Source organism: Budorcas taxicolor, chromosome 2 (genome assembly GCF_023091745.1).
Source record: "Budorcas taxicolor isolate Tak-1 chromosome 2, Takin1.1, whole genome shotgun sequence".
In the NCBI taxonomy this organism is placed as follows: domain Eukaryota; kingdom Metazoa; phylum Chordata; class Mammalia; order Artiodactyla; family Bovidae; genus Budorcas; species Budorcas taxicolor.
The window spans coordinates 61662130-61687366 of NC_068911.1; the positions used below are offsets into that span (position 1 = coordinate 61662130).

The 25237-nt window shown below is 38.6% G+C and overlaps 1 protein-coding gene across 6 annotated transcripts in view; it reads left to right on the forward strand.

Annotated features, from left to right (window-relative positions):
• Nucleotides 1–25237, forward strand: part of ZNF385B (zinc finger protein 385B) — a 352923-nt gene that overhangs the window by 209144 nt on the left and 118542 nt on the right. Inside the window, exon 2 of one of the 6 annotated variants that reach the window (XM_052655533.1) lies at nt 10858–10908. The exons of the other annotated variants lie outside the window; for them this stretch is intronic. The gene's annotated coding sequence lies outside the window, so the exon portion shown is untranslated. The remainder of the gene's footprint in view (nt 1–10857; nt 10909–25237) is intronic. 6 annotated transcript variants of the gene reach the window in all.

The window sequence follows — 25237 nt, forward strand, 5'->3', positions numbered from 1 at the left end:
ACACATGCTCTCTCTTTCCTCAATCTTTTCTTCTTTACTGGTCTCTTTTCCCTGTGGAATGTGTGTATTTGGGCAGCTCTGACTTGTTTGGATTTGATGGGAGAATGAACTGGAAGCTGGGTCATTCAGTGCTGGGCTGTCTGCTAATACAAGTAGAAATTAAAACAGTTAGAGCAGAGGCAAGCCCCCTGTTCACTTCATGTAAGCCATTGAGCAACTCGAGAGTAATGATGGTTTTTTTATTTCCTCCTGGCATTAAGACTGAAGAGCAAACTAACAAGTAACAAGAAAATTCAAAATTAAAGCTGACATGTCTTCCTTCATTTTCCCCAAAGTGTTTGAGTATGCTTATTATTTAATGCTACTTTGTCCCTTAAATATAGGGTGTCCCAGTCAACATATAAAATTGTTTTAGATAATAGAAGTTTGCCTGAAAGCTAAGACCAAAATACGAAAAATATACCAGAGTGGCTGAAAGTAGGGAGTTCTAAAATCCTGAAGTGCAGACTAATGCAGAGCTTTCTCTGAGATGCTAGGTAGGGTTCTTCAAGAGTTTCTGTCATTTTGTGACAGTTTTCCTTCTTCGTCTACCCCTCAAGCTCAACCCCACTGTATCATCACATTTTGCTGTTCAGATTCACCACCATTGATGGTGGGTCAGGAACATCATCCATGTACAGAAAGGACAGTGCGCTATAACATTTATATGGAAAAGAAAAGAGGCTTCAGTCACTAGGCATGCTGAACTCAGAGCTGTCAAGCAAATAATGCCAGCCCAGGATGTCTGCTCAAAGAATCACTGTGGTGTGGCAGGTGATGAATGAGTGGTGTTCATGCCCTCAGGCTCCTTCCTGAGAGAGAGAGACTGAATTGGAAGATGATTTTAGCAATCATGGTGGGTAAGTCTGACAGAACTCAGATCCGTCTTCTTACGTTGGCAGGACTGGGTCTGGACTTGTGGGATGTTCAATACAGAGATGAGAAAAACCATCTTCCTTATTCATTCTGCCTCTTTGAAATGAAAATTTGCTCAAACAGAACAAGATTTCTGATTTAAATCAGAAGCATTGTGGAACCAAAGAAAAGGGCCTGCAAAGTGCTTACCTTTCCAATGGTGGTTAGAGATGGGCATTGAGAAAATGGCACCCAGCTTTTGACCTCACTGCAGAAAGTCAGGGCTTCCCTCATAGCTCAGTTGGTGAAGAATCTGCCTGCAATGCAGGAGACCCAGGTTCGATTCTTGGGTCAGGAAGATCCCCTGGAGAAGGAAATGGCAACCTACTCCAGCATTCTTGCCTGGAGAATCCCAAGGACAGAGGAGCCTGGCAGGCTACTGTCCATGGGGTGGCAAGAGTTGGACACGACTTAGCAACTAAACCGCCACCACCAGAAAGTCAAGTCTTATCGTGTTCAAGCCCCATCAGCTCCCAAAGGGATATGAAAGACCACTTTATCTTTTGAGAGAAACTAAATATAGGGCAAGTTTGTTTTACTTCATATTAATAGATTTAGAAATGGAATTTATTATTAGAAGAAACTAGAAGTTGAATATTCATTAGTACCCTTGATCCTCTTTTGAGCAGAAGACTTGAAAGAAAAGCTGGGTTTGGAAGGAATCTTTTTTAATCTTCTCTTTTTCCTGTGCTTTTGGGGCCAATGTTAAATTCTGCCATCTGTAGAACATGTTCATTTTAAGTGTCTTACTTATAAGCTTCAGCTCTTTCAGGAAATTGTTTTTTGTTTATGTTACCTAAATGGCAGAAATTGGCTTTCATCTCACATCATCTCTGCATTATTAAAATGCAGCTTGTTGTGCAGAGTTTTAATGGACTCTTTAGGGCCTTTACATATTAATGTTATATACTAAGAACTATTAAAGCATTCCAAAAAGACATATTCACCAGTTAAATGTTCTGTTTTGTTTGTGATCATGAATGAAAAGGACAAGCTAGTTATTTTCATGGCCATTTAGAAAAAAGAAGTTGTCATCTAATACAAACTTAGTTTCCTCAGATAAGGCAATGTAATCATATAATTCCAAGAAAGTCCAGAAATTATTACTCTCTCCTTTTGATGCATACCTTTAAATAATGAATACAAACAAAAACAATTTCAAACTACTTGATTATTTTAGCATGAAGTACTTACAGAAAATTCTTAATCTAAGACAGATTTTTCTTCTGTCAACAAGAAGAATGGGAGTAATCCTTAATTTTTCTTCAGCGGATATGTACTTAGGGATTCTGAACACTTTAAAAATATGTAAATGATGTTAACTGATCAACCAGGTAGAAGGGGCAGAGAGTAGGAAAGATGAGAAAAAATACATCACTTTAATATTGTTCATCTCACTTTCCTCTCTCAATCTGAAAGGAGTACCATTTTCTCATCAAATATTTACTCAAATATTTGGTGTTAAAACTTTGTTCAATCAAGGTAGCAACCTATAAAGTTGGGCCCTGGGTACCTACTTTTTAAACAGATGAGGTGGTGTCCTGGTATAATGCTGAGAGCTCTAGTTTCAGTTCAGTTCAGTTCAGTTCAGTCGCTCACTCATATCTAACTCCTTGCGACCCCATGAATTGCAGCACACCAGGCCTCCCTGTCCATCACCAACTCCTGGAGTTCACTCAAACTCATGCGCATTGAGTCAGTGATGCCATTCAGCCATCTCATCCTCTGTCGTCCCCTTCTCCTCCTGCCCTCAATCCCTCCCAGCATCAGAGTCTTTCCCAATGAGTCAACTCTTCACATGAAGTGGCCAAAGTATTGCAGTTTCAGCCTCAGCATCAGTCCTTCCAATGAACACCTAGGACTGATCTCCTCTAGGATGGACTGGTTGGATCTCCTTCCAGTCCAAGGGACTCTCAAGAGTCTTCTCCAACACCACAGTTCAAAAGCATCAGTTCTTTGGCGCTCAGCTTTCTTCACAGTCCAACTCTCACATCCATACATGACGACTGGAAAAACCATAGCCTTGTAGATGGACTTTTGTTGGCAAAGTTATATCTCTGCTTTTTAATATGCTGTCAAGGTTTGACATTGCTTTTCTTCCAAGGAGTAAGTGTCTTTTAATTTCATGGCTGCAGTCACTGTCCACAGTGATTTTGGAGCCCAAGGAAGTCTGTTGCTCTTTCCATTGCTTCCCCATCTATTTGCCATGAAGTGATAGGACCAGATGCCATGATCTTCGTTTTTTGAATGTTGAGTTTTAAGCTAACTTTTTCACTCTCCTCTTTCACCTTCATCAAGAGGCTCCTTTATTCTTCTTTGCTTTCTACCATAAGGGTGGCATCATCTGCATAGCTGAAGTTGTTAATATTTCTCCTGGCAGTCTTTATTCCAGCTTGTGCTTCATCCAGCCTGGCATTTTGCATGATGTGCTCTGCATATAGGTTAAATAAGCAGGGTGACAATATACAGCCTTGACGTACCCTTTTCCCAATTTGGAACCCGTCTGTTGTTCCATGTCCTGTTCTAACTGTTGCTTCTTGACCTGCATACAGATTTCTCAGGAGGCAGGTAAAGTGGTCTGAAATTCCTATCTCTAACAATTTCTGGAAATTCTTTGATCCACACGGTCAAAGGCTTTAGCATAGTCAAGGAAGAAGTAAATGTTTTTCTGGAATTCTATTGCTTTTTCTATGATCCAGAGGATGTTGGCAATTTGATCTCTGGCTCCTCTGGCGTTTCTAAATCCAGCTTGTACATCTGGAAGTGCTTTGCATAGTATGGCCATTTTAATAACATTGATTCTTCCGATCCAAGAGCATGGGATATCTTTCCATATCTTTGAATCATTTTCAATTTCCTTTATTAGTGTTTCATAGTTCTCAGCATAGAAGTCTTTCACCTCCTTGGTCAGATTTATTCCTAAGTATTTTAATGTAACTTTTAAGGGATTTTTTTTTACTTTCCTTTTTTATATTTCACTTTTAAAGTAAAGAAATGCAACAGATTTCTGCATGTTAATCTTGTATCCTGCTAACTTGCTGAATGTTAATCAGTTTTAGCAGTTTTGTTGAATTCTTTAAGGTTTTCTGTATGTAGTACCATGTCATCTCTATATGGTAGAAGTTCCACCTCTTCCCTTCCAATTTGAATACCTTTTAATTCTGTTTCTTGTCTGACTGCTGTGGCTAGGACTTCCAATACTATATTGATAGACATGGTGAGAGTGAACATCCTTGTCTTATTCCAGATTTTAGTTTGAAGGCTTACAGCTTTTCATCATTGAGTATTATGTAGGCCATAGGTTTGTCATAAAGTTAAAATATGTTCCCACTATGCCTACTTTGACAGGAATTTTTATCATGAATGGATGTTGAATTTTACCAAATACTTTTTCTGTATCTTGCAGTAAAGTGGTTTTGATAGTAATAACAGATATTTATGTAAGGTACAAGTTTTATTCCTGGGGTGGGTTACCACAAAAAGAAGAGTTAGTTCTGTCTGGGTTTAGGGGAAAGAAAGGAGATTGACAAAGACTCTATAGAGGAGAACTGAACTGAACTTGAATTTGAATATTATTTGAACTGAATAATACACAATATAAATTTGAACTGAATTTGGATGTTATTCACCAGATGAACAAGATACAGAAGGTATAAGAGCACAGGACTATAGGGCTAAGTCAGCATAAAGCCTCAAGACCTACAGAGAGCCTGTGTGGGTAGAATGCAAGCATGAGATAAAACATGCAACGGATAGCTAGAACCAGTGGAAAAGGCTTTACTTGACAGAGAAGTTTGGATTTTTATGGGAAGCCATGACAGTTTCAAGTAGAGTTTGTCAGCTGTTCATAAATGTGTTCTAGGAAGACCACTCTATTCAAATATGACAAAGATTAGATGCAAGAAACCCACCTAGAAGGTTATCACAGAGGCACAGGGAAGAGGTGATGGAAGTGAGAGTAGTGGCTATGGAGCGGAAGGGAAAAAACTGTAAGACGTGAGGAAAGGGATTTGTCTAAAATCACCGAATGGATGAGGATGAAGAAAGAAGAGGAAGGTCTCTATAATCCCTGTTAGCTTTTGCCTTCTATGATTCAGTTATTCAAGACTGCTAGGTCAAAACCTCTTGATTCAAGAGAAGATTTTCATAAACATACTTGATGTAAATATATTTTAGAGCTTGATAAAATGGCTTATTGTCTTGCTTTTAAACTATTAGAATCATTGTGTCTTTGAAGGGAACTTAATATTGGCGCCGAATAAGTAGGGTATAAAAAATCGATTGTTTATTCAAAAGACATACCATAGACAAGTAAATGGGCACTGTTAAGTCACCCTGAATCATGTGGCATATTGTGAAGAGGCAAAAACAGTCCGGTTAAGTGCTCACATTCAGAAATTCTATGAGATAGCTTAATATGAATACCCAGGAGACTCAGAAAGCCAGAAACAACAGCAGAGCCTGTAAGCAGCAGCCACAGCTAACCTGAGGTCAAAATTCATGCTAAAAATCCCTCCTACCCATCCCCACCTACCTTCCATTTGCTTTTGTTTTTTCACTCTGGCTGTGTTTGTCACTTAGCAAATTTCTTGAGGGTATCTCTCCTTGATCCCACCCCATTCACTCCAGCCCACTGTAAGAACACACCAATAACTTGGTTCTCACAAAGGCTACCGTGTCTTCTCCGTTGCCAGCTCCAGTCGCGTGTCTCCCTCCTCAGCCTACTGGATCTTTATGTCGTGATTATGAAATTCTCTCATTTTCCCTCTGTGACATCATGACTACCCTTGTTGTCACTCACCTCTCTCCACTTTGCCACTGTTGGCTCATGGGCTCCTCCTTCCTGGAACTCTACTCTCCCTGGGCCATTCATCCACACATACAACTTCTGTGTGTAGCTAGTGTCTCTTCTAGGGCCTGAGTCACGTCCTTATGTTCCAAAAACAAAAATCTAACTTTCTACTAAACATCTTCACCTGTTTGTCCCTCAGGCAACTCAAATTTAACACATCCCAAAGTGAACTCCTTCTTCCTCAAATGTTTGCTTTTTCTGATTACAATCTCTCATCTTGTCATGACTACATCTCTGCATTCATCTGCTGGCATTTAACCTGCTTGCCACGCTAAGCAGGTGAAACCTCATTTTTTTCTCGCAGATATATTGTACTCTATAAATTCTGAGTCTTTGCACATGCTTAGAAGACCTTCTTGTTACACATAACAATAAACATATACATACAATCATTTACTTTACCTGTCTGAGTTTTACTGAACATTCAAACCTCTGTGCAAGACTGACTTCCTCCAGAAAAATTTTTGACCTCAGGCCTCCATTATTAAATACCCATCTTTTGTAGTTTTATGGTGGATTATACTCTATTAGAGCAGTTCTCAGTTAGGGTGGGAGGGAGAAGGGTGGGAGTGGGAGGTAGGAGGGTAATTTTTGTCCTTAGGGGACATTTGACAATGTCTAGAGATACTTGGTTGTAATAAAGACTTGGGGTGCTCCCTGCACCTGGTGAGTAGAAGCCAGGATGCTGCTAAATAGCCTACAATGTAAAGCCCCTACAACAAAGAATCATTCACTACTAAATGTCACTAGTGCTGAGGATGAGAAAACCCATTGTATTGTAACTGAATACTATTTCTTTTTCGATTTCTCTCACTAAACTATAAGGTTTGGAGAAGAGGAATTGTGTCTTATTCGACATTGTACATACAATAGCTAAAAGCTATATGCAGGAAGTAAAAGCTGCTTGGCAAATGGTAAATGCTCAGTAAACATAAGTGCATAAGCAGGTGGGATAGATTGATGGATGGTTTGAATGGTGTCACATTCAGACTCAGAGAGAAAAACTACATATGTGGACAGAGGCAATAGGTTCTGAGGTTATACTTCAAAAATAGTATGGCAAAACCAATTCAGTATTATAAAGTAAAATAAAGTAAAAATTAAAATTTTAAAAAAAATAGCCTTGATGCCACTTCTACTGTTTGAAATCTGATCATGGAGAGCAGTAGGAGGGCTCAAACTATGGATTCATGTTTCTGTCTTGTTGCATATTTAAATATATTTGACTTTACTTATTTAAATATTGTGCTATATTACTTGTTGAGTGAGATATAAAAAATGTTTGTACCCATTACTAGTAACTGACATAGTTCTAGGTACCTACTGTAAGCAAGACGTTTTAGCATGTTGTGATGGGAGAATAGGGTTTGGTTTAAATTATGGCTTAGTTTCAATACTGAGTTTTATATACCTAAGCAAGTGTAATAGTGGCATTTTCTCAGTTATAAGCATAGTGTTGTTTTGATAATTACATGGACTAAAGTCCTTGTTATGGAAAACATTTCCTTCTGCCTCTTCTAAAAACTGCCTATATTAGTTAGGGATTACACTTGACTCTGATAGTAATGGCTTATGAAGGTAGTTTATTTTTCGCCCACACAAAAGAAGTCTGGAGGTCTACAATCCAACATTTGTATTATGCCTGCAAAAATTCATTAAGGAAACCAGGCTCTTTTTAGCTCAACATTTTGCCAGTCCTAAATATGGCCCTGGTACTTAGAATGTCTACTAGAGCCCCACTTACCACTTCTGTTCGCCAGGCAGCAGTCTAAAGGGTAGGTTGCAGAAAGTCACGCCCTCTTTCTTTTAAGGAGCCTTCCAAAACACATTTCTGCTAACAGTAAGTGTGTTCTTGTGTAAATTCCTTAAGACTTGGTATCTTAGAATTTAAAGGACAGAAATGTATCATTTAAAGAATGCATTTATGATTCTATAACATTATTTTACCACCTCCAAAGTAATGCGTGTACATACATATGTATATATTCCCAAATAAGTTTACTATTTTTGATGCAGGCATATATAAATGAGATCATTAGTTCTGACATTCAAAACTTATTTAATTTTTTACAATCATATTGTTCACTAAGAAAAGGGTAGAAACAGTGATACCTCAGTAGCACTGAGCACACCTAGTGTCCAGATCTGAATTTCTAAATACCTTCTCTAGTAAACAGAAGAAGAAGAAGGCAGTGGCACCCCCCTCCAGTACTCTTGCCTGGAAAATACCATGGACAGAAGAGCCTGGTGGGCTGCAGTCCATGGGGTCGCTAAGAGTCGGACACGACTGAGCGACTTCACTTTCACTTTTCACTTTCATGCATTGGAGAAGGAAATGGCAACCCACTCCAGTGTTCTTGCCTGGAGAATCCCAGGGACAGGGGAGCCTGGTGGACTGCCGTCTATGCGGTCGCACAGAGTCGGACACGACTGACGCGACGTAGCAGCAGTAAACAGAAGTAGGCATCCTTGGAGATCAGGGCTAACATCACCAGTAATAAGTCATCACCATCATCTATTCCTTGATATGAAGTGGTAAAAAGGACACTTTACCTCTGTGGGATTCTTTCAAGAAACTCATAATTCCAGATCAACCATGAAAGAAACATGTAAACAAACCCAAATTGAGGGAAATGTACAAAATACCAGTACTTCTCAAACTTTTCAAGTTCAAGATAAAAAAAAAAGGAACAACTGAGAAAACTGTCAGGGACTAGAGGAGACTAAGGAAGCTTGATAAGTAAATATAATATGGTATTTGGGGATTGTATTCTGGATGCAGAAAAAATATTAGTGCAATATTATAAATGAAGTCTGGACTTCTGTTAATAGAAATGTACCAATATTTATTTCTCAGTTTTGACAAATGTACCATGCTAATATAAGGTGTTCATATTAGATGAAACTGGGTGAGGAATATACAGGAACTCTCTGTATTAACTTCATAATTTTTCTATAAAGTCAAATTTATTCCAAAATGTAGTTTATTTTAAAAATACGAATTTCTGACACATACTGAAAGGCTGTTATAGTCACTTGTATAGGACATTGTTCCCAGTATATTTGATTGAGTATATTTTCCAAGCTTGCATAGACTTTGTCTAGTTTGTTTTCTGATGTCTTCCCAATATCTAAAATACCTGACATAGAGTAGGCTTGTTAAATGTTGAATGAATACATGCATATTACCTTCTGAGAAAAAATTTATATGTTAACCTAAGGATAACACTAGGGAAGAAAATGCACATGAAAAACCCCTCTCATCTGTTTCTGAGTCATTGTGATTTCCCAATGTATTATTTTGTAAATTATTAGGGCATTCTGATTAGCCCTCTACTGGACAGTCCAGGAATAGTTTGTTCCATTAGGAGAACAAGAGAGAAAGAACCTGGAGGAGTTGGTAACTGTCAGGTTCTTTATCAGAAAAATACAGGTTTGTGCCACGGATTCTAATTCAAGGAAACTGAAGCCTTTTCATAATCCTATGAGATTAACAGATGAGGGGTATTAGAAAGTGGCACAGTACTAATTTTCTATAGATTAGTCATTTTATCTCTATTACCAGAAAAAAATATCTAATGGGTAAGGCACTTGATTAAAATCCTGGCCTTACCACTTACTAGGAATGTGATTATAAGAAAGTTTTTAAATCTCTCTAACCCTCAATCTCTAATAAAAGTGAGGTAGTGTACCTCACAAAGTATATGTACAATCCTTTACTAATGAAAATACAAGATAGATTACTATAACAAATGCTCAAGAATACAGTGACTCTCACAAACTAAAGGCTTGTTTCTTCTTAGCTAACAACCCATGAATGGAATAACAGTTTTTTGGAAACTCAGGCTACTCCATCTTGTTGCTTAGCCACCTCTGATCTGCATTCCATTTTTTTTCTCCCCACATGCTCAACTCACCCTCACTTCCACATTCCAGGTCACAGGAAGGAGAAACTCTGAAGGAAACACATCTTTCCTTCCGAGGGTATGACCCGGAAGTTATCACTTCCACTTACGTCTCATTGGGCAGAACCTAGTCATGTGGCCCCAGCTAACTGCAATGAAAGCTGGGAAGTGTTTTCTTTAGCTGGGAAGATATTTGGCCAAACTAGTATTTTTATATTGTGGAGACTGACAAGAAAATTAGCAGAGCCTGCCATAAGCACTTGGAGTAGTGCCTTACATGGAATGAATGTCTCCAAATGACATTCTATTTAACTCATCTGAAAGAGGATGAGAGTAAAAGGATAAGGTAGGTGGCAACATTTTATCAACTATGACTTTTGCCGTTAGTCAGAATTTAGGATGGACCTTTCTGGGAAGCTATGTTTGCATTTGAAAACTTGTTTATCGTCTTCAAATTAAGACACAGCTCCCAAGGAATGATTTATATTCATCCTAAGGAAAATAAGCTGCAGAATTATTTCAGAGTGTCCTTGTTTTATATGTAATGGCCTCAGCTAGCTTTTCCTCTAGCTTAGGAAACTGATAGATTCATTTAGGAACAGTGTCCTGGTAGAAAAATAAAGATGCAAAGTACAATTATGTTACTTATTTTTATATAGAAATTCTTTTATTTATTCAGTTGTAACTTTGTTAATTGGAATTCTACTTTCTACTTTTAGCATGGGTTCACTTTTAAACTTTTCAGAATAATTTATACTTAAAGATGTGGGACTGCATCTTTAGGAAATTTTTTTCCATTTTTCTATTGATTTAGTTTGATTGGTTTCCTGAGGATATTTACTTTAACATGCTGAACTTGGACAGTTTTGTTCCAGACAAAGCAGTTTATACAGAGCCCCATTCATGCTAAGCTTACCTAGGACATTCTTACATTCATGGGTTCCAAGTGTATGTTGTCAGACCCTCATGTGATCTCTCAGACCACACTGCTCTCCAGTTGGTAGCTGGACGCGGCTTGGTTGGCCCTGCCCTTGAGTTGACATCAGCAGTATGAAGGATGAAGATGATACTGACGGTGTTAATGAGCTTGGCTTGCTATGAGAAAATGCTATAGCCACTTAAACAACAGCCATTTATTTCCCACAGTTCTGCAGACTAGAAAGTCCAAGGTCAAGGTTCCCACAGATTCTTTTTCTGGTGAGAACTCTTCCTGGCTTGTAAGTAGTTGCCTTCTCTGTGTGTCCTTACAAGGCAGATAGATAGTGCTCTGGTGTTTATCTTTTGTTAGAAGGGGATCGGGGCTTCCTAGATGGCACTGGTGGGAAAGAACCTGCCTGCCAGTGCAGGAGACCCAGAGACACTTGGGTTCAATCCCTGCTTGGGAGGAGGGCATGGCAACCCTCCCTCCCGGGAGGAGGGCATGGCAACACACTCCAATATTCTTGCCTGGAGAATCCCCATGGACAGAGGAGCCCGGTAGGCTACAGTCCATGGGGTCACAAAGAGTTGGACACAATTGAAGCAACTTAGCACAGCACACGTAAGGGCATCAGCCCTATCGTATTATGGCCCCACCTTTATGCCCTCATTTAACTATCACCTCTCCATAGGCCCTGTCTCCAACTATAGTCACATTGAGAATTAAGGCTTCAACATATGAATTTTGGGAGAATACAAGTATCAGTCCATAACATTGACCTCTCTTTCATTTATCATGACACATACAAAGGGTGAATGTTTTTTCAAATACTTGTCTTGTGTCATCCTAGGTAATCTACCTAAAATTTCCTACAGCAGAATAAAGATTGTTCCAGGGGCTTCCTTAAGTCTCTCTCTCTAATGAGATAACCAGTAATTGGTAACTGTCAGGTTCTTTATCAGAAAAATAGAGGTTTGTGCCACGGATTCTAATTCAAGGAAACTGAAGCCTTTTTATAATCCTATGAGATTAACAGATCAGGTATTAGAAAGTGGCACAGTACTAATTTTCTATAGATTAGTCATTTTATCTCTATTACTATAAAAAATATCTAATGGGTAAGGCACTTAATTAAAATCCTGGCCTCAGCACTTACTAGATATGTGATTATAAGAAAGTTTTAGCATGGGTTCACTTTTAAACTTTTCAGAATAATTTATACTTAATGATGTGGGACTGCATCTTGAGGAAATTTTTTGGCACCACAAAATGCTTTAGGAGTTATAAAATGCTAAGATATTGCAATGTAATAAAATATTTACAAAGCACTCTACAAGGCACAAATTTCTTGCTTACATTAGTTCTTGAATTGTCATAGTAACTCTGTGAGAATGCTTGGAACATTTTATTGACTCTGTCTTATATACTAGAAAATAGAAGTTTGGGGAAGTTCAGTGATTTTCCTAAGGTCTCAGAGCTAATAATTAATTGACACTGAGACTTTATTCCAGGCCTTCTCATTTATAGTCCACAGTAGGCCAAATAAAAGTTTGAATTTGGCTCTAGAATCACTTAGATTTGGTTTCAATCCAAGATTTGTCACTTAATAACTGTAAGTTGGCAAGTTACTTAACTCACTAAAATACCTCAATCTTCTCTGTGACATGGAAATAAGAGAGTCCATCTCATAGGGTTCTAATGAAAATTAAATTATGTAATGCCCAGAAATCACTTAGCATAGCACCTGCTGCATAGAAAATTGTTCCAAATTGTTGGTTATTATTTTTAAGCACATATTAAATCCTGTTGCATTGAATTTAACTCAAACCAGATTTATACATTTTACTAGACTTTAGAATAAAATGTTATTCAAACTATGTAGGCTATTGACTAATCTCAAAACACTTTACAAACTTATAAGTGTTAAAATTCATAATAAGGATTTTATTGAGATTTGAGCATCTGAATCTGACCTCAATATCTGTGTGTAAGGGGACAACTGGATGGACATGAGTTTGAGCAAGCTCCAGGAGCTGGTGATGGACAGGGAAACCTGGCATGCTGCAGTCCATGGGGTCACAAAGAGTCGGACACGACTGAGCAACTGACCTGAACTGATCCTTATTCTTGACTGGTCAAGCAACAGATTAAAACAGTTAACAATTAGCAGATATTTTAAACTCTACCAGTTATACTTTAAGCAAACCAGTGGGGTGTTTTTAGTTATCTGACTTTGGTTTCAGGTCATTTAGTGCTCATTAATAAAGGAAACTGAGTTTGGAATTCTCATTTTGCATTTCACACCAGTAATAGTCAATATAGTCTAATAACTGAGATCAGAGAAACATTCAAGAAGCAAAGATTTAGTTGCTTGAAATTTGCTGTACAGGAAAGTCAGATTATTTGTGACTATTTTCCACATTATCCAGGATTTCATCCATTGAAATATACACTTTTTTCTATTTGTCTTGATTCTACAAGCCTAAGGTAAGAGGTCATCATCACATAGACTTAGGTCAACCATATTGACTGAAAGATACTCCTCTAATATGTCCCGATTTTTCAAGTAATTTAATGTATATATATGGGTAAATTAATAACACAAACTTTAATTTGTTTTGCCCATTAGTTCTGTTTCTCATGGACTAGGAATACAGAATAGGTAATTAGAGAATTTCATACATTTCTCTATTTAATATGTATACATGTTTGTGGTTGTATGAGTATGGGAATGTTCTTATTCAGATAATTCTAGTTAAAGTTTCATGCAGCAGGTCAAATAAGCTTTTCTCAAGTAGAAGAAACTACAACAAACCAGGAGTTAACACAGTTAACGGAGCAAAGTCAATTAGCAATGTAAATGTCATTACCTCTGATTTGTGATCAGCTGAACAAACAGTGAAGGGCCAGTGTGACTTTCAGGCTTCAGGAACAGAATAAATGACTTTGAAATGTAAAAGAACTGGTTCGACTTGGGTACAGAGGTTAGTCAGTTCTGAATCATCTTGATTGAGAATTAATAATACTGATGCTTGAGTTGTTCCTAAATGGGTCTCAGTTCTGGTCAGGGCAACTATGAATACATGGATGAGTAAGGTGGATGAGAGCATAAAATTATTTTCTTTCTTTGCCTCATAGATGACCTCAGGGTGACTGTACACACACAGACAGCCACACACTCCCCCATGGTTTTGATTTGAGAAAGCAAGATAGATAAACCTATGACATCAGCTTGTTTTTGTGTTCAATTGTCATAGTTTTAAGATATGGTTTAATCTGTGGTATGTACCCAGAAAGGATGTATGTAACTCATTCATTGCCCTTGTAACATACGCTCATTGTATTTTCCCTACTAGCTTCTTGAGAGCAGAGACCATGTCTTACTCAGGATGAACACACAGCCTGGTTCATAGTAGATGCTTAAAGAATGTTTGAGTGAATGTATAAATGGCTTTGAGCTTGTGAATGGAAGTTATGGTCCTTAAATTTGCAACATACATAAATAAAAACATAAAATGAAGAATGTATTAGTGTGTATGGATGTGTATACATATGTAAACTTATACCATATTCAAAGTACTGTCACTAGTTAAGCAATTAACTTTAGCCAGCAATTACAACTTATCAATATGTAATTAAATAATGAAGCAGGACAAAAATTTGAACTTTCTAGTTTCTTAATGTGATAACAATAGACATATGTCAGTTCCAAAACATTATGAATGTTAAATATATCATCCCAAGAAAGTTGACAGAAATTCAAGCCCACTGACATATTTATTCACGGCACAAGTTTTGGGGGTGTTTTTGGCACACAGACAGACTTAGTTCAAACCACGAAGCAATTATTTTGTTACTTGTTTCCCTTACTGTGGACAGAAATACTATTCATTTTAGTAATTTATGAGAAATACTGAAATCTAATTATCCAAACATTTGTTAAAAATCAATTATGGCTTTTTTCTAATATGAAGTTATACAACTTATAAGGATTTAATAAACTCTTAAATTAGCCTGATTCCCACCCCTCACGTTTAGTATTATAAAAGAGTACAGGTCTAGTTGCCACATTTTATACTAGAAATATACTGACATAGCATGGACAGAGACTATTTAAGGTAGACACCAGCTCTGTGTAATTAGACAATCATAGTTGTAGGTCTTACAGATGGAAAAAGAGCTATATTCATGTATACTTTGTGGTATATTATTAGAAAAACTCTGTGTTTCACTGTGAAATTGTGTGTCTTATATAGAATTAACTTTATATTATCTACTCAAATTAGAACTGGTGCTGCTGCTGCTAAGTCGCTTCAGTTGTGTCTGACTCTGTGAGACCCCATAGATGGCAGCCCACCAGGCCCCCCCGTCCCTGGGATTCTCCAGGCAAGAACACTGGAGTGGGTTGCCATTTCCTTCTCCAATGCATGAAAGTGAAAAGTGAAAGTGAAGTCGCTCAGTCGTGGCCGACTCTTCTCGACCCCATGGACTGCAGCCTACGAGGCTCCTCCGTCCATGGGATTTTCCAGGCAAGAGTACTGGAGTGGGGTGCCATTGCCTTCTCCCCAAATTAGAACTAGAAGTAGCTTAAATGGAAAAAAAAAATATTCTAAAATCTCATTTGAGGAGAGAGCTTTGGCTTACTAATCCTGACCTTAAAAAACAGGATCCCTTTGATCCAACAGGGAGTGAATAGCCTGCTCATTGTCTCATGGAATGTTCTGAAGGCCTCAAACAAAGTCTTAATTTTATTTTAGTAGCCCAATGGTATAAGACTTCTTCATGTCATATTTGTGCGTTTATAGGTAATGATTAGTTTCTACTGCCTCAATATATTTTCATATGGACTTCTTATATCCCATATGAAGAATGCTTGAAGTCATCTTTAACAGAGTTCTTCCTCAATTTCTTTTTCTCTGGCAAAAGGACAAGTCTTTATTACCACAAGCTTAAGTCTTAATACCTTCATCAGGAAGGCAAACATGCTAGTATAGCAGAGATTACTGGATCCAGTCAGTGGGATTTAATCTGTATTTGTTGAACTGCCAGAATTTTTTAACCCATCATGGATACGGGATTGGAGCTGAGATCCAAACACCTTCTGCCCTCTTCTCCAAATTATAACTCTATGTATTACTAACATTTCTTTGCCACTGATTTTCTCTGAAATCATTATATTTGAGTTTGGTGGTTGTTAAATAAATATTTGTACAGAGCTAGGTGTACCTACCACAATTGTGGATGGACAGATAGATAGAGGCACGTTCAACACGATGTGGTAGGTATGGTGATGTGGAATGAAGTGTTACAGGAACACAGTGGAAGGATACTTCACCCAGCCTTTCTTGTTCAAAGAGGGATTTCCTTTCTTAAAAATGGATAGAAATATGCAGATTAAAGTGGAGAAAGAGAGCCAAGTGTCAGCAGGAGACAGTCACACCGGTGAGAAATATTTAGCATGATGGATACAAAGGACGAGAAACAGATGTGTGTTGCTGATGTAACATTTGAGACAGGCATGGTACAAAATGAAGCTCAGATGATAGAAGTCTCACTATGGAGGACCATTTAAGCCCTACTAGTGTAAATCACATGCAAAGGCAAAGGTCTATGGGCATAGAGACTGGATGGTATTGTTCATGCCACAGTCCCAACATTGTGCATTGATCTGACACACAGGTCCTGGTCCTCAGCAAGTATTTGTTAAATACATGAACGTAAAAAGATTTTAAGCAGAAGAGTTGTGTGTTTCAGTTTATATTGTTCTGGCAGCAGCCTTGGAGATGGATCTAAGAAGAATAAAAGTGGAATGAAGGTGACTAGTAATGATGGGAAGAGGTGAGAGTCTGAACTAGAGTCAGAGATGAATTTGGTGGATTCGTATTGGAGGGCTGAACATCTAGGAGCTGGTGGTTGTGTGGCTGTGAGAAAAGGAGAGATAAGAGGCAAGTGTTACCATAGAGATGCCATCATTTAACTTGAAGAATATAAGGAGAGGAGTTGTCTAGGGGAGGAATCAAGTTCAAGTTTTTCTGCTAACCTATCATAATTCGGTTGTTTCAACTTTTACTTTAAAAATGAACCCAGGATGAAATTCTTACATGTTTTCAATGACAATATTATAGCACTTAAACATTTTTAAATATCCTGTGGACATTACATTAGCATTACATGGAAAACATAATCTGAAAACATGAACACTTCACCTTTAAAATTTTCTTTTTTATTTTAATGACATCAAAGTATTTTGACATAACTAATTTCTACTTATTTTTCATACAGAAATTCTGGTAGAGAAATATGTTAATTCTGTCCTCTTTTTTTGTTTGTTTGTTTGGCATTATTCCCCTGGGCTGACCCCATTGAAGTTGGGGGTGGAATCAGCTGCCACCTTGGAGCCTCACTCCCAGACAAGTAGCCTTTGAAAACTTCTTCACTTTGCATAGAAAAGGAGCAATGCTTGGAGGCCAGGGAAAATTCCAAATGAACAGTATTTCTACTTCTGTTTCTCAATCGGATTTTAACATTTGATGAGGAGCAAAACAAACTCACCAGAACAAAGAACCATCCTTCATTTGAACTTAAAGTTCAAATAACGTTAAGTTTAACTTGAACTCATATGGTTAAAGGTATTGTTAAAATGTATAATTCTTGTTCAGTGAAGGTTTGTAAGAAATATTAATTTTTTTTCTTACTCTTTGGCACTAGCTCTCTTCCTCTTCTAAACAGGTCTTTTATTATCTCAGGATATTCCTTCAGGGGGCTTCCCAGGTGGCACTAGTGTTAAAGAACTTGCCTGTGAATGCAGAAGACATAAGAGACGCAGGTTCAATCCCTGGGTCGGGAAGATCCCCTGGAGGAGGAAATGGCAATCCACTCCAGTATTCTTGCCTGGGAAATCCCATGGACAGAGGAGCTTGGTGGGCTGCCGTCCATGGGGTCGTCAGGAGTTGGACTGGACTGAGCATACACTCGCACATTCCTTTAGGGTGAGTAACTGCATCCTCTCCTATTTCAGAGTAATATCTCTCAGCCCAAATAAGTTTGGTTCTAGACATGGTTAAGCGGTATCCAGTTTGCAATAGCCAGTGGGTATCTGGCTCTGAAGAGCTGAGGCTTGGGCAGAGGTGGGGCTCTGAGTAGCAGTTATTGGCAGAGGCAGTGCCCTGAGAGGCGAGGGTGACCCAGTGAGAGGGTGTAGAGGGCCACCAGCGGAAAACCAATGGTAGAACACAAACAGCCACACCCGCAGAATCGGAAGAGGAAGAGGGAGCCTCAGAGAAAGGGCAGCTCGAATCGAGAGACCAGCGGAGGCCAGGAGCGTCATGTCCCAGAAGGCAGAGCTAAAGAGAAGTTAAAGAGGGAAAGAGGGAGAGAGCAAGAAAGCAAAGAGCTCCTGGGCAAAACGCGTTTGTCTCTCTTATCAACCTGCCTCCTTAACCTGCTTCCTGCACCATCCTCCATTCTTACCCAGCTCTTCTGCACCATAAGAGAAGATGATGGTTCTTTGTTTCTGTGCATAGAAGTGTTAATGATTTCTGCCATTCAAAAAGAAAATTTCCACTATGTGCAAGTATAACTCTATATTAGCTCCTTTTAGTATCACTTCCATCTATTTTGTTTATAGGTTTTGTGGCTTTTAATGGTATTTTCCTGTAAGTAGCTATATAATTAATTTGACTCTAATGCGAGTGTTGCAATGGTTCTTAGTTTTGTGGTTATCCAGCAGATTTTACCATTGTTTACTAAGGGATATTTTTCAGTCCACTCTGCTCCTTGTGCAGGATGAAACAGATAAATACCTTGCTCAGAGACAAATAGAAATAGTTTAGATTCTGCTTCTATGAACTTTCTGCTTTGTTGTTTGCACTAAGAGAACTCCTAACAATTTTAGAAGGATAAACAGAGAAGTTCATTTTTATTGTACCGCATTCTGAGCAAGGACAATGCTGCGTGTCCAATTTGTATCAGCTTTGGTCTATATTTAATCCACAAAAAGGTGCAGTGCTTTTTTCCCTGAGTAGATTGTGGTGTAGCTGTGTTCCATCCACTGCCTAATACAGTTTATATGTAAGATTCAAACCCCTTAACCTAGGCAAGGGTAGTATTTCTATAAAGGACCTTCATTTTATTCATTTGTATTTTGTGCATTTGGGGCTTCCCTCGTGGTACAGTGGTAAAGAATCTGCCTGCCAGTGCAGGAGAGGCAGGTTCAATCCCTGGGTCAGGAAGATCCCCTGGAGAAGAAAATGGCAACCCACTTCAGTATTCTTGAAGGGAGAATCCCACGGACAGAGGAGCCTGGCGGGCTCAGTCCTTGAGGTCACAAAAGAGTCGGACACGACTGAGCAACTAAACAACAAATTTGCACATTTATCCTGGGGAAAGGCTTTGTTATCAATCTTAAAGATCATTAAAGTAAAGAAGTGATTTTTAAAACCATTCCTTTGGGTTTATAAGGACACAAATATAAGTAAAAAGTAGGTAAGATGGATCTGATAACAATGCTATACTTTTTATCATGTGAATGTTAGATTTCATTATAAACTTTCTTTTCTATGGCATTTGGTGAGTTTGTTTTGACTGTTTCTTTTCTGTCTGAAGAAACTGAAACATAAAGAAATTAAATATTTTATTCAAAGTCATATAGACATTAGCTCTGAGTGACCTTGGTACTGCTGACACAACTTGGTTTTCCTCCAAGCTTATTTAAAATATTGATGGAGCCCTTGAAAGCTTTCTCATTTGTTTTTCTTTTTTTCCTTACATAGTATTGAGTTCTATTTTTGTAACTTCAAATATTCACACAGCACAGTTGTGAAAAAGTTCAAAATTAGCTTTCTTAAATTTGGCTTTAAACCTAAATTTTGGATTTTTAAAAAAGACCCAGCTATATAGCATATGATATAGCTAATGAGTAATGAAGAGTGATATCCATTAATACTGAGAAAACTGATATAATTTACTTTTAAGTTTTCTTTTTTTTTTAAGAACTGAATCCATCCTTTAGAGGTTGTTTGTTTTTGTTTATATTTTTCCTGGTAGCTGCTACCTTTACAAAGGTTGGCATATCAATTTGACATTTATCCTTGCAAAAATAAAAAATAAAAATTATATTTTTTATCTGAGTGCTATTGTTTAAAATTTTTACTCCTGGTATTTATAGCCCATGTAAAAACTTGAAGATTGATAAAAGACTTTAACTCAAATATAGTGATAAGTGTTAATTTCTGGTATAGATATACTATAAGTTGCATGTGTAAAGTCTGAGAAGATATATTAGAAAAGAATATGAATTAGTCCCAGTCTCATTTTCTTTGTCTATAAAGGATCAACACTTACTGGGTTAACATCAATGTTTGAGGGCAAATCCTTGAAATATTGACTAAATCTAAATCCTTGCTATAATATTTGAGACAACCCCAAGTCAAATATGATTTTAGAAATTCAGACACACTGTCATTTACTGAGCTGTCCTGGGAACCTTTATGATGGCTGTTTTAGACAAATGATTATCTTTGACAGAGGAAATATAAATGAGAGCCTCATTGACGAATCTCCTTTCTCATGCCATAATTGGATACCAGACGATGTTCACATAGGTCATACCAGATCACCAGTAAAGACAGGCAAGGGAAAATAGGAAGGAAAGCAGGTATGGAATCACACAAAGGGGAAAGAAGGACCAGGAAAGCTGAGAGAGAGCAGCAGCGGCAAGGAGGGAATCAGGCAAGCCTGCCCTGGCCTCCCATTCGTGAGGCCTCAGATAAGAATATAGATTGAGGCCCACCTATGTCTATCATAAAGTTAAAGATCAAGCCACTGAGCTGCTAAATGAAGTATATTCTGTCCTCCTACCTTCACAAATGTATATGCATAAAAACCTGAGAAGACCAGGTATTATTTTAGAATTCTCGACGTGCCAAAGTTCTTTACCAGAACATGGGAGCGTGAAGTGGCTCTGGAGTGTTCACACTACAGTTCCCAAGCTCCATCTACATTTCCTGAAAATGAATCTCCATGTCCTGAAAGCAGCCATCCAGAGGCCACCTCTTGGGGTGGCCTCCCCAAGGCCAGAGCGTGGACATATGGAATCCCAGGTGCCCAGTGTGTGGCCTAGAAGAGGCAGTGGGCGAGCATAGGCTCCATCTGGGCTCGTCTCCTTGCCCCACAGACTTGGGAGAAGCATGGCCGGAGAGGTTGTGTCTGAGGCTGACGTAAGCAGGAGATGACCTGGCTTTATTCCAGTACGTATACACTCCTGCTGTATACATCTGTGAGAGGGTAGCATTGGCAAGGACTATCTAATCCTGTATTCTTAAAACTCCGTTCAAGTATATAAACATACTTTTAAAGGTCATAGATATATATTTCCTATGTAACCTTTTAATTGTCTATATAAGACCACGTGACTCTCTGTTCTGTTATATTCTGGGGAGCAGTTTAGTGCCTAAGAACATAGTCTTTCAAGCTAAAACAAGGCTCTGAGTTGTGCGTTGGTTTGAATCCTGTGTTGTCCCTTTCCTGGTGTGGAGCCCTGGGCAGAATGCTTCATCTGCTGAGTAGAGGTAATAAAATCTTCCTCTAGGATTGTAGTGAAAGTACAGAAGGTTAAAGTCTTTAAAAGGCTTAGATCAAGTAAGTGCTCAATAGATCACAGTGCTGTCATCATCGTCATAATCACTGTCATTATTTTTACAGCTGTTATTTCTTACAGTGTATAACTATTGAGATGACCTTGGGCAAGTCATGTAACCTCTCAGAACTTCAATTTCTTCATACATAAAATGAGGTCTTTGGAGCAGAGGATACCTAAGGTTCTGTCCAGTTAAGACAAGGGACTTTTTGGAGTTCTGTCTTCTTCAGTTTACATTAAACCTGAACTTGACCTCCAGGCTACATTGTAAATTGTTAACGGATGCTATCTATTCTGCATATAATATCGCGATATAAGCTATTTTAAATAACCTGATATTGAAAATGTGAATCTTTTGTAAAATCTGCAAAACCCTGGGTTCAGTGTATAGTTGTGAAACAAATACTTGTGACTCATTGTAGCATTCCTTTATTCACTGGCTCTTCTTTAAAAATCACATTTGATTTACAAAAGACATTGAGTTTCCCTGTAACTTTTCAGGAACCATATGCAGATATTTTAAATTTCTTCGAATCACAGAAGCCTTTGAGAATTGATTAGCTCTGATTCCATTCTCCCAAAAAGGAGCATGGTTGCAAATATTTGCATGTAATTTTTGGAGAGGGGGGTCCATGGATCCTAGTTTAAGAATCTCTGGCATAAAGCCAAAATAAGAACAAAATGGAATGTGCTAAGGACATTGGAAGAACTTTTGAAATTGGACCTAAAGACACCTGGCCCTTTCCAGGATGAGGGCAAGAGAGGACTAACATTTATTGAAGGCATCCTCCATGACAGACATTGTCCTAAGCATTTTATGTGTGTTATGTTGTTCTTCCCTTTCCAAATGTAAAAAAGATAGGTATTATTTCTGATGAGAAAATTGAGGTTCAGATAATATGCAGTTCTCCAAAGTCACATTGCTAGTAAGTAGCAGAAGCAAAACCTGGACTGGAGTCTGACTCTAAAGCTACTGTGTATGCTCATTCACTTCAGTCATGTCTGACTCTTTGCAACTCCATGGACTGTAGCCTGCCAGGCTCCGCTGTCCATGGGGTTTTCCTGACAAGAATACTGGAGTGGATTGCTATGCGGTCCTCCAGGGGATCTTCCCAACCCAGAGACTGAACCTGCGTCTCCTGTGTCAGTGCATTGCATGTGGATTCTTGACCCACTGAGCTATCAGGGAAGCCCAGCACCATGATAAGGCCCTAAGTTCCTTCACATCTCTCCCCAAGCTCCTAAATCTTTGTGAAAGAGAAGATCACAAAAATGCAGAGATTTGTCTTCCTTGGTGAACTTGTTAGAAGGGAACTCCCTAAAACAGCTCCATGTTGACAGCCAATTCTTCCCTCTCCCATGCTTCTGTGCTGGCTCATTGGAGCTAGGCTGACTTGCAGGAGTGCTGAGCTGCTATTGAGAAGGGGTGGGGCCTGTGAAGAGCTGAGCATTCTCTTGACTGGATGTGACTCAAAAGTTCTGATCCCCTACGTGCCCCAGCAAAGGTTTCAGCTGACATCCTGTAAAAGAGTTGTCAGCCCAAGAGCAGAGAAGTGGCCTGTCAGACTCAAAATGTCCCACTTGCCAAGTCTCACATGAGAAAAGTGAAGACAGGCCCCATTTGGAAAAGAAGAGCTGCTTTCCAAGAGATTTATTACATAAGGGTCATGTTGCAAAACATGTGCAATGCTCAGTAGACTCAACTCCTCCTTGATTCATTCACATTTCACAAGATAGCTAATTAATCTCTTTAAAGCAGAGAGCAGAGATGGCAGAATAAATGACAGGCCTTATATGAATGCCAAAACTACCTGAGGCTTATTGGAATCCTGCCTTGTTTCTGTAACCTGGTGTTGAACTTTCTTCATAAGCAGCCTGACCCTATACTGTGGAGAAATCACTGAGATTTGTACACTTAAAATCTTCATGTATCAGGGTGAGATCTATAGCCTCATTTCTAACCTGTCAAAATAGAACATTCTCAGTAAGGTAAAAAGTACACTGGCAAATCCATTTTTGGTTTCAAGTCATTTTAAGATAGGCTGTCTTATCACCTCTGACTTCACAGTATGTCCTAGAAAATCATGCTGTTTTCACAGTGATACTAGAAGCACAGTGCGATTTGGTATTTGATTTAGATTTTCCTTATGATTTTCCACATGATATGGAATTGCTTCATGAAATCACTTGCTGCTAAGCATTTCAGAACTTTATTTGGCAGTAATGAGAAAAAAAAACTGTACTTTAAAATGTTTGGGAGTGAAATGGGCATAGTTAGAAGTAGCTGACATCTAATATGTTATTTTTCTGACTTGGCATGTATGGTACAAGAGATTTTCTACTAGTGTAAAGAAGGTGCCTCCTCTTTACATCAGTGAGGCTGCATAGCTTAGTGGTTAAAATACCAACTCTGGAATCAGACTCAGAGGGTCTGAGTCCCAGCTATGCTGCTCACCTGCTTTGTGACCTTAAGCGAGACACTAACTAGGATGGCTACCATTCGTCTCTCTTACATAGTCTCCATATCAATCAGTGGGTCCCCTAATATTTGTGGACTGAGGATCCTTGTGTACCAATAAATGGAATGTGTACCAACTATTTGGTAGATTAAATAAATGCCATGTCTCACACATATCCAACATATTCTTGCCAAATGTGTGTCAGCCCTGTGGTGATAATGAAATATGGGCAGACCTTGTTTTATTGCACTTGACTTTATTGTGCTTCAAACATAATATTGTTTTCACAGATTGAAGGTTTGTGGCAACCCTGTGTCAAGCAAGTCTGTCCATGCCATTTCCCCAATAGCATTTGCTTACTTTGTGTCTCTGTGCCACATTTTGGTACTTCTCACAATATGTCAATCTTCTTAAATTATTATTACAATTTATTATGATGACCTGTGATCAGTGATCTTCGATGTCACCACTATGACTCACTGAAGGCCCAGGTGATGGTTTGCATTTTTTAGGAATAAAGTATTTTTAATTATGGTATATACATTTGCTCCTTTAGACATAAGACTTTCATGCTTAATAGACTACATATAGTGTAAACATAACTTGTATATGCATTGGGGAACCAAAAAAAAATCATGTGGCTCACTTTATTGAGAAATTTGCTTTATTGTGGTAGCCTGGAGTTCAACCTGCTGTATCTCTGAAGAACGTCTGTGCCTTTATTTAAATGTTACTGACTTCATGATAGTATTGCATATAATCAATGAATACTAAGGGGAAAATGTGGTAATAATATGTGAGGAGTTCTTCAAATCATTTGGTTCTTGAAAAGTGTGATCATACTTGAAAAGGCTAGAGAAATATAGCCACTCATTCATTTAAGATATGTATTGAATGCCTACCGCAGGCCTGGCACTGCTCTAGAAGCCGGGAATAGAGCACCCAGAATACAGCTGTTGCTCTCATGGAGACTATATTCTAGTGAAAGGAGACACTGAACCGGCACACAAATAGGATGAGATAGTCTTAGAGACATAAGTGAGTGGAGTCAATAGAACAGCGTAATAGAGGGAAGGCCTTGCTGAAGTCCTCAGTTGTGTGTCTGCTGCATTGAGACATAACTGAGTTGGGAGAAGAGAGCTCCACACTGAGAGAACAGAAGAGGTAGAAGCCTGAGATAAGAATGAGTTTGCCATGTTTGGGAAGGAGAACGGAAGTTTAGAGATAGGGGAGAGGGGTGATAAAGAGAGGTGATACAGGTTGGTTTTAGAAATAAATTGGGGCTTAATCGTACAGTAACTACAGGCCATGGTAAGGTGTTTATTTTATTCAAAGTGCAGTGAGGAACCATTATGCACCAGAGTAACACAGTTCGTAGTTTTAAATGTTTGTGTGGCTGTTGCGTAGAGAGCCAAGTACAGGCATACCTAAGTTGTCTCAGAAAGATCTGTTAAGAGCCCTTAGTTGCAGTCCAGATAGATGTTGATGACTTGGACTAGAATGAGGCAGTGA